This window comes from Saccopteryx leptura, chromosome 2 (assembly GCF_036850995.1).
Source record: "Saccopteryx leptura isolate mSacLep1 chromosome 2, mSacLep1_pri_phased_curated, whole genome shotgun sequence".
In the NCBI taxonomy this organism is placed as follows: domain Eukaryota; kingdom Metazoa; phylum Chordata; class Mammalia; order Chiroptera; family Emballonuridae; genus Saccopteryx; species Saccopteryx leptura.
The window spans coordinates 224,241,461-224,256,864 of record NC_089504.1 but is presented as its reverse complement, the minus strand read 5'-3'; positions in this window follow the sequence as shown (position 1 = coordinate 224,256,864).

The window sequence follows — 15,404 nt, the reverse complement described above, 5'->3', positions numbered from 1 at the left end:
TTATGTTGTATGAATTTACCTCAATTTAAGAAAAATTAAAAAGCAAGAAGGGGTAGTCTTGGAGGATCAGAGGCTACGAGGACTCTGTCACCAGGAATGGCTCAGTGAGGCCCTGTGGAGAGTGAGCACCCAGGAGAGTGCTGAGTGGGTGTCTTCTGTGGAAGGACCACGTGACATTGGGCCTGGACAACCTCCACTGAGCTGTCCATGAGAAAATCCTAGCAATGTGGAATTTTTTAGAAGTGGAATCAAATGGCTGGTGCTAGCTGCTGTTCTTAGCTCTGGGGCAATGTCAACATATTAGTAAGCACAATTACACGACCCCTCCGAGTCTTCTCTGTTTTACTCCCAGAACTTAACATCTTGTATTTTAAGCTCCTCCTGTTTTCTTTGGAATGCACTTAATTGACTTGGAAGGACTACAATCGCTGGTGGAGAATAACATGCTTGTGGGGGAAATAACTCCTTCTCAAAAGACCTGCAAAAATCAGATTATATGCAAATTAAGAGAATGCTCTTTGGCACCAAGGTCTGGTGTAATCTGAAAAGTCTTGTCATGTTTCAGACTCAGCTGAGCTCTGTGTGGTTATCGATGTTACTTACTAGCCACAGAGTGTCCCCACAATCTGACTGTGACTGCTCCCTAGTTTGGGAGTAGCAAGAAGAGATTGCTTTGCGACAGTGTGCTCCCTGGCATGTTCTTCCTGAACTCCTCTTGGAAGGAGGGGTCAAAAGGGCTAATGTCCTCTTTTTGTTCCATGACATTCTTGAAGCTTTTGCCCCGAGAACATTGGGTGCTGGACATTTCTGCCACTCAGGTCCAGGAAAGGGCAGAAAGATCTCTTGGAACCTGAGAAGTTGGTCCAAGTGCAGAGTCCCCTTTTTTTAAAAAAAAAAAAAAATTCATTAATTTGAGAGAGAGAAAGAGAGAGAGAGAAGCATTAACCATTGTTTCACTTAGTTGTTCCATTTAGTTGTGCACTCATTGATTGCTTCTCCTACGTGCCCTGTCCAGGGGTCGCAACTTCTGGCGTTCCGGGTCGACACTTAATACACTGAGCCCCCCGACCCGCACCCCAAGCACAGAGATTTGAGTAGGCTTTATCTAGGACATTCTGAGGCAGCAGATGGAAGCTCTGCACTTCTTTAAGGTGATTCAGAAAGCCAGCCTGAGTAGGGAACTGCAAAGAGAAATTTACTCTGCTTTTTGACATTCTGACACTGATCTTGAGCTGTGATTCTTAGCTCTGTGCCTGCTAGGCGGAGGCACTGCTGATCTCCGAGGGTCCTGCTCTTCAGCTCGGATGTGGGCGCAAATGCAGCTGAGGCTTGTGGTTGCAGCCTCGACCTTCCCGGCACCATCCCTACCCTGTGGGGCTTAAGGGTGAAAGGTGTCTTAAATGGCCGTCTCAAGAGGGCCATGAGAGCCCAAGACAGCAGGAGGTAAGTAAAGGTCTGTTGGTCCTGAGCTCAGAACCAACTCCCTGTGCTCCTCCAGTTCCAGCGGCGGTTCTCAAGAGGAGACAATCCTGACGCTTCCCAGGAGAACCAGAAAGAAGAAGGAAAGCTCGTCTGCAGGAAGTCAGTACCACACTGAGCTGCAAGCAGTCTGTAGGAGCCTGCCATGACTGTTGTCTGGGAATGACTTTGTCCTACGCGCGTGTGGTCACACCGTGGTGACACACACTATCATAACCTCTAGGACCTTCCGAGCAGCTCTGGGCTGTCAGGAAGGGGAGGCTGGGATTCACTGGTGCTTTGTCTCCTTCTTGGACAGAGAAATACCCTACAGGTTTCTGTTTTTATAAAATGTAATTAAGTGTTGATTGACACATTCTCCCCCCCAAACCGTCTTTGCTTCCTGGTTTCCTTAAGTTAGGATGTCATTTGCCACACCCCTGAGTCCAGGATGCTTGTAGCAATGACCTGTCTACCCAGAGTTCCTGAGACCTGGTGTGCACAGCCTGGCATTCTGCCAGGCAGAGGATTTCTAAAAAAATAAAACAACGGCATGGCAAAAAAGCCCAGCAAATGTGTCAGGCTGATTTTTGACAAGGGGGTGAAAGCAATTCAATGGAGGAATGGTAGTTTTTTTCAACAAATGGTGCTGGAGCAATATGTCCACAGTAAAAAAAAAGAAAAGACCTAAACCTCACACGTTATTACACCAAAATTAGTTCAAGATGGATCATAGACTTAAATTTAAAATGTGGAAAGTAAACAATAAAACTTTTAGGAAAAAAATGGAGAAAACTATGGAGAGCCACAGTTAGATGAAGAGTTTCCTGAGCTGATACCAAAAGCATGATCCATAAAGGGAAACACTGGGCAGTTTTACCTCCTCAACACTGAAGCTTTTGCTCTATGAGAGAAAGACCCAGTGAGGAGAGTGAAAGGTTACAGTCTGGGAGAAAAACATTTGCAAACCACAGATCTAACTAAGGACATATATCGAGAATACATATAGAACTCTCAAAATGCAACAGTAAACAAACAAACAAAAAAACCATAAAAACCCCATTAGAAGATGGGCAAAGACATGAACAGACATTTCACCGAAGAAGATACGCTGAAAACAAGTAGGCACATGGAAAGATTGTCAGCCTGGTTACCTAGTTAGCAAACTGAAACCTCAGTGAGGAACCTCCTTAAGCCTGTCAGAATGGCTAACAGGAAGGCCAGCCATGACACCGACTGCTGCCAGGGAGGGGGACAAACGGGAGCCCAGGCTCGTCACCGATGGGAATGTCCACGGCACAGCAGCTCAGGAGACGGGTCTTGCGGCTTCTTACAAAACTGAACATGCACCTACCATGTGACCAGCAATAGCTTTCTTGGACATTATCCCGGAGAAATAAAAATTTTTGTTCATAAAAAAAAAAAAAAAAAAAAAAAAATCTCTGCAAAAATGTGCATAGCAGCTCTGTAAGAGACCCGAACTGAAAACAACCCAGATGTCCTTCAGTGAGTGGATGGTTAGAAACAAACTGGTACATCATACTTCTGTCAGTGTGCTGGTTGCGATACTACAGTATAATAGCAAGATGAAGCTGTCATTGGGAGAACTGGGTGAAGGGCTCTTCCTGAATTATTTCTTCAACTTCATGTGAATCTAGAATTATCTCAAAATAAAAGTGGTTTAAGAACTGTACTAAAAAGTCAAGTGAGTCAGATGCTGGTTACTGGGAGGTTGTGGCCCCAGGACTGGTCTTTTTGTGTGTGTGTTCATCTATTTTATTATTATTATTATTTTTAATTGATTTTAATTTATTGTGTTTACATAGATTCTAGTGTTGCCCCGAATGCATCCCCCCTCCCCCATATTCCCCTCAACATCTCCCTTGCCCCCCTCCCCATAGCGCCCTCCCCACTTCCCTTCAGCTTTAGGACTGGTCTTTTTAAGTCTTTCCAAGGCAGAGCTCTGGTGATCTGGGAGCTGAGGCATTGGGAGTCTTTTGTTGAAAGCACAATTAGTAATAAGCACTGCCTCTGACCAAACGATTCAGCAGTCATGTCCCTTGCTATTGACTGTAATGAATTGGGAGCTTGTGTCCACACGGAAGCCTGCCTGTGGACATTTATAGCCATGGACATTCATAATTGCCAAAACTTGGAAGCAACCCAGATGTCCCTCAGCAGGTGAATGATAAATAAGCTGCGGTCCATCCAGACAGTGGAATATTATTCAGTGATGAAAAGAAATAAACTCTCAAGCCATAAAAACACATGGAGGAACCTTAAAGGCATATTATTAAGTGGAGGAAACCAATCTGAGAGGGCTTCATACTGTATGATTCCAAATGTAGGACCTTCTGAAAAAGGCAAAATTATGGCGACAGTGAAAAAATCAGTGGTTGCAGGAACTGGGGGGAAGGAGGGGTTGGGTAGAGCACAGAGGATTTCTAGGGCAGTAAAACCCTTCCTTATGTTAATCTAATGGTGGATCCTTGTCATTATACGCTTGTCAATACCAAGAATAAACTAATGTAAACTGTGGACTCTGAGTAATAACCATGTGTCACGGTAAGTTCATGGATTGTCACAAATGGACCACCTGGTGGGGAATGTTGATAATGGGGAAGGCTACGCGTGTGTGGGGGCAGGGCTTTATGGGAACTCTCTATTCTGCTCAATTATATTTTTTAATCTAAACTTTTTTTAAAGATTTTTTTTTTTACTTATTCATTTTGGAGAGGAGAGTGAGAGAGAGAGAGAGAGAGAGAGAGAGAGAGAGAGAAGGGGGAGGAGCAAGAAGCATCAACTCCCATATGTGCCTTGACCAGGCAAATCCAGAGTTTTGAACCAGCGACCTCAGCATTTTCAGGTGGACTGTTATGCTCAATTTTGCTGGGAACCTAAAACTGCTCTAAAAAAATAAAGGCTATGGAAAATAGTAATGGCCTTGCCTTGGTAACATCTTTACACAAGTCAAGGTGCCTTCAGGACCATTTCCTCCTTTACGGATGGTGTGGAATGATGGTGATTGGGTTCCCAGCTAGGGCCTGTCTCTTTTCTAAGCACCTGTTTGGGGCACAGGATTGGGTACCCAGGTTTTCCTGATGCCCACCCTGGCAGAAAAAGCTGTCTCCCTCTCATGGTTTCTTAGGGGAACCACTCAGAAACCCTGGGACAACCTTCCAAGCTGGGGGGCCATGTTAGTCCAGGTAGGAGGTCACTTCCAGGAAGTAGAGCTCTACCTTGGCCCTTTCTTTGCTATTTGAGACTGAAAAAGACTCAAGGGAGACCTGCAAGTTGAGGGAAATAAAGGAGAAGAAAATGAAGCAACTGTCAAGAGGATGGAAGATTCCAGAACTTCATGGGGCTGCCTTAGGAAGAGGAGGAGCAAAATATTTGCAGAGAGACAGGTGACAAGTGCTTCTGTTCTCCAAGCCTTCCTTTTGTGGGCAGCCCCCCAGCCCCTACCCCACCTGAGATGACTAGGGGCACCTTCTCAGGGTACAATGTGGCCAAAGACACCTACTCTAATGTGACCACAATGATTTGAGAAAGGCAATGACTTTCAAAACAGCTATGGTTAGCCATGGCCAGTGTTTCAGTGGATAAAGCATATCCAACACTCCAAGGTCACAGGTTCAATCCCTGGTCAGAACACTATGAGAAGCAATCAATGAATGCACAACTAAATGGAACAACTAAGTGGAACAAGTTGATGCTTCTTTTTCTCTCTCTCCCTCTCTAGTCTCTCTCTCTCTCTCTCTCTCTTTCTGTCTCTCTCTCAAATCAATGGAAAATTTAAAAAAAACAAAATACTACCTGTGGTTGTTAATCCCTTTTAACAGGTCTTGGATAGCTGTGATGTTTGTCCACCTGATATCTATTGCGTGGAGGTGTTGACTTGGGGCCACATGGTATAGGTGACATCGCACAGGTGCCCCAGGGTCCAGCCCTCCTGCCTCCTGGGGGGCAGGCTGTTCTAATGCTGACCTTCCCTTTAGCCATCCCTGAACTGCACATTGGAGGCTAAGGACGGAGAGAAAGTGCTAATGCTTGTTGAGGAGAGAGGAAGGGGGTTTGCTTGAGTAGCAGACTGCTTGGATCTAGGAAGACTGAGATCAGACGTCCCTCCCAACCTCCAGGGTTGAGGGGCTGGCTGCCCCTTGTGGTGGCCCGCCACGTTTGGGTGGTCTTCAGTCACTGTGGCCTGCCTTCCTCCCCCGCTGACTTGGCCTCCTGGAGGGCGGATTGGGTTTCCCTCACTGGGTTCCCTCCAGGGAAACTCCACTGTGTGAGGCTGGTTGGCCCTTCTCATGAGGTGCTGAAACCCAAGAGGGCCTGTGAAGTTGATTAGAGCCAGAGACTGTCTCACCTATCTTTGCACCCGCTGCCTTTAATCCCAAACTGAAATGTTTTAAAAATCCCTAGACACTCTATTTGTAAATATTTCTCATTTCATTTTTTTAACCTTTTTTTTTTTTTTTTGAAAATTTTCAAACCTGCAGAAAAGTTGCAAGACTAGTGCCATGGACATCTGTCTGGCCTTGACCTTCACTGACCAATGGTTAACACTGCCACGTGTGCCTTTTTAGCTCTCTCCTGTGTACACTTATTATATGACTTTCATCAATTACTCAACCATTTGAGAATAAGTTGCAGATACCATGATCCTTTGTGACCTGAATGTTAAGCATGAGGACACCTGTTTTCATAATCACAGTGTAATTATTAAGTTCAGAAAATTTAACATGGATACCGTGCTAGCATGTAACGTACAACCCATATTCAAATGTCCCCCAAAATGTCCTTTCTAGTAATTTTCTTTTTGGATGCCAATGAGAACCTTTTATCCTAGTGTCAGCAGTTGTTGAGAGAGTGGGTCTGGCTAAACACACGTACACACCACACCAAACACACAGCACACCCACACATAAACACACACCACACCCCCACACAAACCATATTCTTGCACCCACAAACCTCACATACACACACCACAGCCCTGACATCCCACAGACACACCATACACCACACACCACACACCACACACACAGACCATAACACACACACACACCACAGCCCCCACGTACACACACCATACACTACAGACACATCGCACCCTGACATCCCACCCCCCATACACAGACCACACCACACACACACACACACACACACACACACACACACACACACACACACCGCACAGCTTCGCTGCTGAGCATGGTTCCTGTAAGCAAATCTTAATTTCATTTTTGTCAGCCTCTACCCATGCCGGGATCTTCGCACCAGGCTACCCCCACCCTGCTGGGCAAGGGGCTCAAGGCCTGTCACTCTGAGCGAACTGAGTCACTGGTATGCGGAACTCAGGCTCATCGAGTGGGGGCACATAGGCTTCCCTGCCCAGATGTCTTGCTCTCTGATTACCAGTGGCTGCAGTGAACTTTGCTTTTGACCTGCTGCCATCTGCTTAGAGAACTGAAAACTCCAATACTGTCCAATAACACCGGGGATCAAACCGATATGTTTTCAGGACACCCAACTGTCTCGCAGACACCCTAGTCTGAGGAGCAGGGAGCACAGAGATGGAGGAGAGGACATGTTTCCTGGAGAGAATGAGAACATGCTTCTCCCGAGGTCAAAGAGGCAGAGCTTCGGGTGCAATGGGCCCCGGGACGTAGCAGTGGGTGAGCTGGGGTCAGGTTCATCACCTCCAAGGTGGGTCAGTAAGGGGGGTGTTTAGTGGGTGCCAAGGCAGGGAAGGACTGGAGCTGTTTCTGCCCCCTTGTCTGTCCCTCTCCTGACTCCCCTTGGTTTGGGTGTTCTCCTTGGCTTGGCTTTCCTTCTGCTGTGAGGAGTTAGCCCTAATTGGCTATTCTTGCTTTCAAATTCACCGAGGGATGCAGACAGGAGACATATGCTTGGTGTGAATGAGAAATCACAGCTAAAATCATCACTTGCCTTGTCGCAACCAATTGGATTTTACGGGACTAAATGATTAGACAAAAAGTCATACACTAACAAAATAAGAGCTTTCTGCCAAAACCCCCTCTGCTGCAGGTTTGGGGGTTGGAATCAGGGACCTGATTTATGAGGATCCCATCCACAGGGAACACAGAACTGTGTGGAGGCGTCACGTCTCCCCACAGCGGCCTGGAGTGGAGACAGTCCAGGCATGCATCTGTTTGGCAGATCAGCAGGGACACACAGACAGCAGACCATGGTGTGCCTGCCGCCACTTTGATGGCTCATGATGGTCCAAGCAGAGCTGTGCTGGCCAAGTGCTAACATGCTGTGATGGAACTTGGCCTTCCTTGGGAAACCTTTTTTTTTTTAAGACGACTTGAACACCATGTTCAGGAGCTCATGACTGCTGAGAGGGAAGTTTGGGCAGAATGACCATCTCCCATCCCCCGTTGTTTCTGACTAACAAGCAGCACGATAGGCTGTCAACATTTATTGAGAGATATTTAATCCTGAGCAGTCCTATGAGAGAGGTCCCATTGTCAGAAACTGACGCTCAGAGAAACTTGGCCAAGATCACACAATAATTAAGTGGAAGATCAAAATTGTAGCCCAGACACTCTGGCGCCAGGGACCCTTAACCACGGTTCTTCATGTTTCCCTAACAAAGTTATCATTTTGTTTCAAGTTGGTGTGTGTGTACATGTGTGCTATAGATCGAATGTTTATGACTCCTCAAAATTCATATGTTGAAACCTAATTCCCAATGTGGTGGTGTTTGTAGGTGAGGCCTTTGAGAGGAGATTAGATCATGAGGGTGGAGCCCTTATGAATGGGATCAGTGCCCTTATACAAGAGACCCCAGAGAACGCTCTCTCCTTTCCTGCCACACTAGGACACAGTGAGAAGACGGTCGACCTTCTGTGAAGCAGGAAGTGGGTCCTCACTGGACTCCAAATTTGCTGGTACCTTGATCTCAGACTTCCAGTCTTCAGAACTGTGAGAAATAAAATTGTTGTTCATAAGCCACCAATGTATGGTATTTTTATTCCAGTAGCTTGAACGAACTAAGACAGTGTGAGAGATGTAGTGAGCCTGGGCTAGACATTTTTAGATGATTATTCTTTTATTTAGACCTGATGTGCTCTTCCCGACTTCCCAAGCCACCATGAAGCTTTCTAGGCACAGGCCTGGACCTGCAGTGTGTTGAGCCTGGTAGGTGGCATGGCCTCTGGCTGGGGCATCAGCACCACCATTTATGGAATGAATGTGGGGGAGACGGAGAGTGTCCCCAGTGAGGTCTGCCTCCTGGTATTTATGCCCTCTGCAATGCCTTCTCCTTGAGAGCTTTCTGGACTTGATGACTGTCCTCTAACAAACCAGTGAGTGAGCTTGCAAATGGACCTTCCTATTCCAATTAGTTGCAGCCATGCTGACAGGTGGACCACAATCTCATGAGAGGCCTGGAACCAGAGGCACTCAGCAAGGCCACCTGGGATTCCTGACCAGTGGAAATGGTAAAATGACACATTTTTATTTTTAAATTTTTTGTTTTCAGCCACTGATTTTGGAATGATTGGCTACACAGGGGTTTCAGGAGTTCTTGGGACTCCTCTTCCCCTCAGGTCTTGCCTGAAGTTCTGATGGATGAAGCCTGGGCCAACCCTCAGCTGTCCGTCAGCCGGCACTGGTGTCTCCCGGGTGTGTGACCTGCGCAGGGGCTGGCAGGAAGGAAAGCTGTGTTTGCACCAACCAGTAAGGTGTGGACAACTTGCCTGGCCATCGAAGCAGCATGCCCTCCGCCATGCTGAGCTCCAGGGAGAAGCCACAGCCCCAGGTAAATCTTTCTGCCCCTGTCCCCTCGCCAAGTGAATCTTGTCAAAGAGCTTGTTGAGCTCACCCTGCACCGGCTTGTCCATTCTCACTCTCTTTGTGTGCTGCAGTCACCCTAGGGAGCAGGCAATGAGGAGACTGAGTCCCCTACGCTTGTCTAGATCTCTGTAAGGTTTGCAAGTGTTTTGTTTTGTTTCTGTTTTTGCATTCATCTTCTCACCCAAGTCATCATACTGATGTGTGGGCTTAGAGGGGGTGAAAGACCTCTGGAGCCGGGACCAGCATTCAGACAAGAGATCGCTTTCTCCTGCCCCACCTGGTTTCCAAGTTCCAGGGTACCTCTGAGCCGCCCCTGCCTTCACAGGAGGGCTGTGGAGAGGGTGGACTGAGAAGCTAGGCGTCCCTTCAGAGAGAGTTCTTAAAAATGTTAAAACGTTATAGAAAAACATGCAGGGGAAAAAAAACCCACCTCTGAAAACCAACCAAATAAAAAACCTCTTAAAAACACATTTTTATTGCAGGAGGGAAAAGGGGGTGAAGGAGAGTAGAGGTGGGATAGATGGTGGTGGAGGGAGACTTGACGTGGGGTGGTGAACACACTGTGCAATGTACAGATGATGTCTGTGGAATTGTGCACCTGAAACCTATATAATTTTATTAACCCATGTGACCCCAATAAAGTCAATAAAAATAAAAATAAACACATTTTTTTTTAGCTATCAATTGGGGACAATAATTTTATATTTTATTTTTATGAAGATTAATTAGTTAATTAACAACAAATATATGACAGACTATCTTCCATGGGTCCTGCATTATTCTGGATACTTGGAACATGGGGGAAACATGACTCAGAAAATTCCTTCCCATGTAGGGCATATATTTTAGCAGAAATATCTATAGGAGCTAATAGTCTATACGGTTATAGTTCATGTGCAGAGGGGCTACTTTTCCACTGAACTTGTTGTCATATTTACTGTGCCATTTGTTTTAGTAACTTACATATTAACTATTTGATTTGCCATCATTTTTTGAATCTTACCTAATTGTTGGTCATTTATTTTTCCTGTTTTTGGCCATTGTGAACAGAGCTGCTGTAAACAAGTATATATCGTTAACTTTTGACAATTCCTTAAAGTTATTTCCATGAAACGAATTGGGCTGAAGGATGTGAAATTTTTTTTATTGCTGTTAGATAGTACTAGATAATGTGCCAGAGATATGTCAAATTATATAGTTATCAGTAATGTGGGGGTTTTTTTACCTCAAGTATGCCCAACATTGGAGTTTTGTCATTTAATTTTTTTTCTGGCTAATTTGATAGGTACAAAAAGCTATTTCATAGTTGGTTTAAATTTTATGAAGCTGAACCTTTTACCTTTGTGTCCCTTAGGCTGGGTTAGGATATGGTACCAATATCCTCCTAATCTTAGTGACTTTTAACAGTAGAAGTTTATTCCTTGTTGATGCTACATTTCCACTGTAGGTTCACATGTCCTAATTTTTAGGAGCCCAGTTGGTGGTGGAGCAGCCACTATCTGTAATTGTTGCTGGTCACTGAGGAGGGAACAGAATAGGTCATTGAACCCCCTGGCCCAGAAGTTATACCTGTCACTTCTCCCACCATCTCAGTGGCTGAAGCAAGTTGTATGGTCATGACTTACTTCAAGGGCAAGAGTCACAGTCCTAAGAGAAGATCCAGAAAGATCTAGAAGGCATAACTAATGCCTACCATGTCATGATTTACTAATTTGTGTTCTTTCCTAGATAAATGGACTGTTTATTCTTTGATTGCCTCTTGGTGGGCAGTGATTCTGTTGGCGGAAGAAAAACATAATGGTCTTTACTTAATGCTCCCCTCTGAGGACATGAGACTCTTGGGTCACCCTCTTGTAGAACTCCATCCTGGTCCTCTTCCTCCTTCGACCAACCCAAACCCGCACTAAGCTGAGAATATTTCTTATTTTGCCTCCACTTTTTTTTTGCTAAGTCAGAATGACAACCTCGAAAAGTGTCCAGTCATCTTTTCCTCCTTCTCAACAACGGGACATTGTTCTCTCAGACTTTGCCTATAGCTTTGAGACTAATGGGTGTGAAGCCCGAGGAGTCACTCTGAGTGACCGTTACACTGGATTCACATGGTGATGGCAGGATAGCAAGGGAGTTACTTGTCTCCTTTCAAAGGCAGGTCAACGTTTCTCCTTAACTTTCTGCTCCCTTTGATGTCACCTGTGTAAGAAAGTGTCACTAAAACAATTGAAGCATATTAGTACCCCATATTAGATACTGTTTGGCGCGCTTTTCATTATTTAACTGAAAGCAAACGATTGTTTTAGGTGGATACAGACCTAATGTTCCTTGCAATCTAGTAACTGCTGAGTTGACTTTTCCTTCTCCTCGGATCTAGCTCATCACATAGAAACTAACTAGAAAAAAGCCTTGGATGTGGTTCACACCTGGGAAAGCGGTGCCCTCAGGAAAGCTGTGCTGTTCACAATGGTGTCACTAGGCTTTGGGTGGGACATGCCATCCGGGGAGGACAGTCTCACACAGAAAGAGCTGTGACTCCCCTGTGGTTGGGGAGTCCTGTGTGTGCAAGATGCACAGACACTGGTGACAAAGAAAGCTAAGCAGATCTATTCCATTGTGTCACTGATGGCCCTGCCCAGGAGGGGCGAGTCCTAGGGCGCATCTCTCCTCTTTGGGCGCTGAGAAGTGCCTGGTGACGGTGCCTGGTGGCATTTCTGCTTGTGCCAGTGGGCTTGATGGGGGACAGCCACTCTTCTACTCCCTCTCAGGGTGGGCTGGGAGCCTCATAAAATATCCTTTCCGTCTTTCCTCTCCCAGTGGTTACAGCTGTGGGTCACCGGGAAAGCTTGGTGAATGCTGACACCCCAGCCCCATCCCTGGGGATTCCCGTTCAGCTAGTATGGGGTGGAACCCTGGATTCTGTATTTTTTCAGCTGTGCAGGGTTGAAATCCGGTAATGCACAAGTACTTTACACCCCGCTGTTCCCAATAATTGTCATCACAAGGTAAACAATCACATTGGGGATATTTGCATTTTTAAAGCTTAAGAGTGATAGTTATTTCAATCTTTTCTCCTATATTCTATGTAGTAGCTTGAATGATGCACCCCAAAAATATGTTCATGTCCCAGGCCCTTTGAACGTGACCTGATTTGGGAAAAGGGTCTTTATGAATATGGTTAACAAAAGGTGAGCAGCTTGAGATGAGATTGTCCTGGATTACCCAGATGGGCTTTGAGTCTAAATACAAGAGTCCTGTAAGAGTTGGGAGAGGAGGGGGTGCAGACAGAGAACGAGGAGCGGCTGTGCGGAAAAGGAGGCAGGGGCTGGGTTCCTGCAGGCACAAGCCCAGGAAGGGGCTGGGTTCATGCAGGCACAAGCCCAGGAAGGGGCTGGGTTCATGCAGGCACAAGCCCAGGAAGGGGCTGGGTTCATGCAGGCACAAGCCCAGGAAGGGACTGGGTTCATGCAGGCACAAGCCCAGGAAGGGGCTGGGTTCATGCAGGCACAAGCCCAGGAAGGGACTGGGTTCATGCAGGCACAAGCCCAGGACAGCCTGCGCCCACCCCCACCCCCGCCCCGGCCTCTGGATGGAGTCTGGTCCACCTGACACCTTGATTTCAGACTCCTACTTTTCAGAACCGTGAGAGCACAAATTTCTGTTGTTTTAAGTTTGTGATAATTTGGTATAACGACTATTGAATATATCCTGTTTCCATTTCACGTTTTTCACTCTTTCTTTAGATCTTTTCCTGGGGTCTCTCGATTGTTTCCCCAAATAAAGTTTACTGGTTTTGTTTGTTTGTCTCTCCACAGTCTGTCTTGGTGACGCACCAGCCTGTCCCACACCCCGGAGCACCCATGTTACCCATGGCGGGGCCTGTGCAAGATGCTGGCTGTTTTCTTGCTCATTTTGACCATTCTTCTGGAGTGGTACACACTCCCCCTCCTGTGTTTAGCCCTTGGCCCACATTCCTGGATAATGTCTCCTTTCCCCGTTTTCCCAGGCCTTCTTGTAGTACTAAGTTGATGTTTTAGGACATAGAGAGAGATGGGAGCAGTGGAGAGAGAGACAGAGAGGATATGAATCTAGCAGCAGGAAAAGTTTTATGGGCCAAATGTACAATTTGCAACTCTTTGAAAGCTGTTTGCAACAAAGGATCTTGTGCGTTGCCTTAGGGGAAAGGCAGGGGTACGCTGGGACTTCAGGGTCTGGAATACTTTAGGTCTTCATTTCTGTTAAATTCCTCCCATTGTCTTCCGTATTAAAGTAATTCCTACCTCAAATAGCTCCTTCTAAAAGAGTAGGTAGACAGAGGGGCCTGGTGGCCGTGTTACAAGGTAGTCTTTTTAAGTATTTCCTAGCCTGTTACAAGGTAATCTTTTGAAGTATTTACCAACCTTGAGTGAGGGCTCATATACCTGGAGATGAGGATTCAGAGAAGGGGACACTCAGCTGGGTCCCCAGCGGAAGGAAGTTGCTGTACACAGCCCACACTTACCAAGGGAGGACTTATGACTTCTACACAGGAGGTTTGTCTATTTTTCTCAATTTCCTTATTTATTCAATTGTTTATTTATATCAACATGAGCTTGTTGACATTTTATACATTGATTTATAATACCGTTTTATTTTAAAAATTATTTTTTGCTCAAATTGTTCTAGATTTGGCTATTGAAAGTTTGAGAGATTTCTCAGTTAGCTCCTGGGCTCCATTGATATAACCCCACCAATGTGGGCTTCCTTTCTTCTTTCCTTCCTTCCTTCCTTCCTTCCTTCCTTCCTTCCTTCCTTCCTTCCTTCCTTCCTCCCTCCCTCCCTTCCTTCCTTCCTTCCTTCCTCCTTTTTCCGCTCCCTTACTTTCTGGCTCTACAAGATGCTCCAAGATCGTTGTGTATATTCTCTGATGCAGTCTCAGAATCAGCCGTTTCTCTAAGAGCTGCAGTTTCTTTCATTGGGTAATGTTATTATTGTGCAAGAGTGGGGTGGTCATTGCTCTGGGCCTTCTCAGCTGACCGAGTAGTGAGGTATGTGTGGGTGCTATAAAATTTCTATGTGTAATCATCTATATCTATATTAAACTAGACATAAGTTCATACTGCTGTCACCAACTCCAGTACATTATCATATAGATTAGTCTAGCCTCCTCTCATTTCTTAGGTGTAAACTCCCACTCCAACAGTGAGAAAGCTGGCTCTCTCCATCAGCCATCCACTTACTTAGCTATCCAGTTCCAGGATACACAGATAGCAGTTTCCAAGTCATTAGCCTGTGCAGGGTGGGAAACAACCTGATCAGCTAGAGTGCCATCCTGTGCCTGGGTGCAGTATCTTTGGTCCTTAGTCTCCCAGACTCCATTTATTTGCAAAGTCACCCAAAGTAGCATCTTTTCCCCCTGCATTCTTCATTTTATCCTGGGATCTCCTGACCTCCTAAATGATTTCACTCCGGCTTAAATAGAAAAACACCAGGGAAGGACTTACTCCTTACATGTGTGGTTAGATGGTGGAGATCATCAGGGTCCGTGTCTGCTGCTCACTCCAGTGCTGAGATGTGATGTGGGGAGCCTGGAATTGTCCATTTTACCTTGAGTGATTGGTAGGGGAAGGGAGCAGTCCCCAGAGGACATGTGGGTGTTGGACAGATAAAATCAACAAATGCCCACAGGGTCCATCCCTTCAATCCAATAGTACACACATCAATCCTTCTCATATTTATAGTTAAAAATATGCCTCCTCCTAACAAGTTTTTATATCTTCTTTCCCCAAAGAGAATCAGCTAATGCCCACATGGTTACCACCTCCAACTTCAAGTCCAGGACCCAAAGGGTCATGTTTTGCTTTTTTTTTTTTGCATTGAATGTGGCTCATCATTGTCAAGCAAATCCTTACCCAGAGTATTTGAGTTTTTAAAAAAGAATAAAGAACAAGGTAGTACATAACCAAAGGTGGAAGAATAGCGAGGGAGATTTTCTTAGGAGACGTTTGTACTTTTGTAGTTCTCTTCACAAAATGCCACATGAGTGGTCAGCTTAGTTCCTGTGTTAGTCTGTCCTGTGCGGCAGGCAGATATGAAGGATTTGAATTCGTGGGTTCTGGGGACATTAGTTCTTTCTATGAGCATTG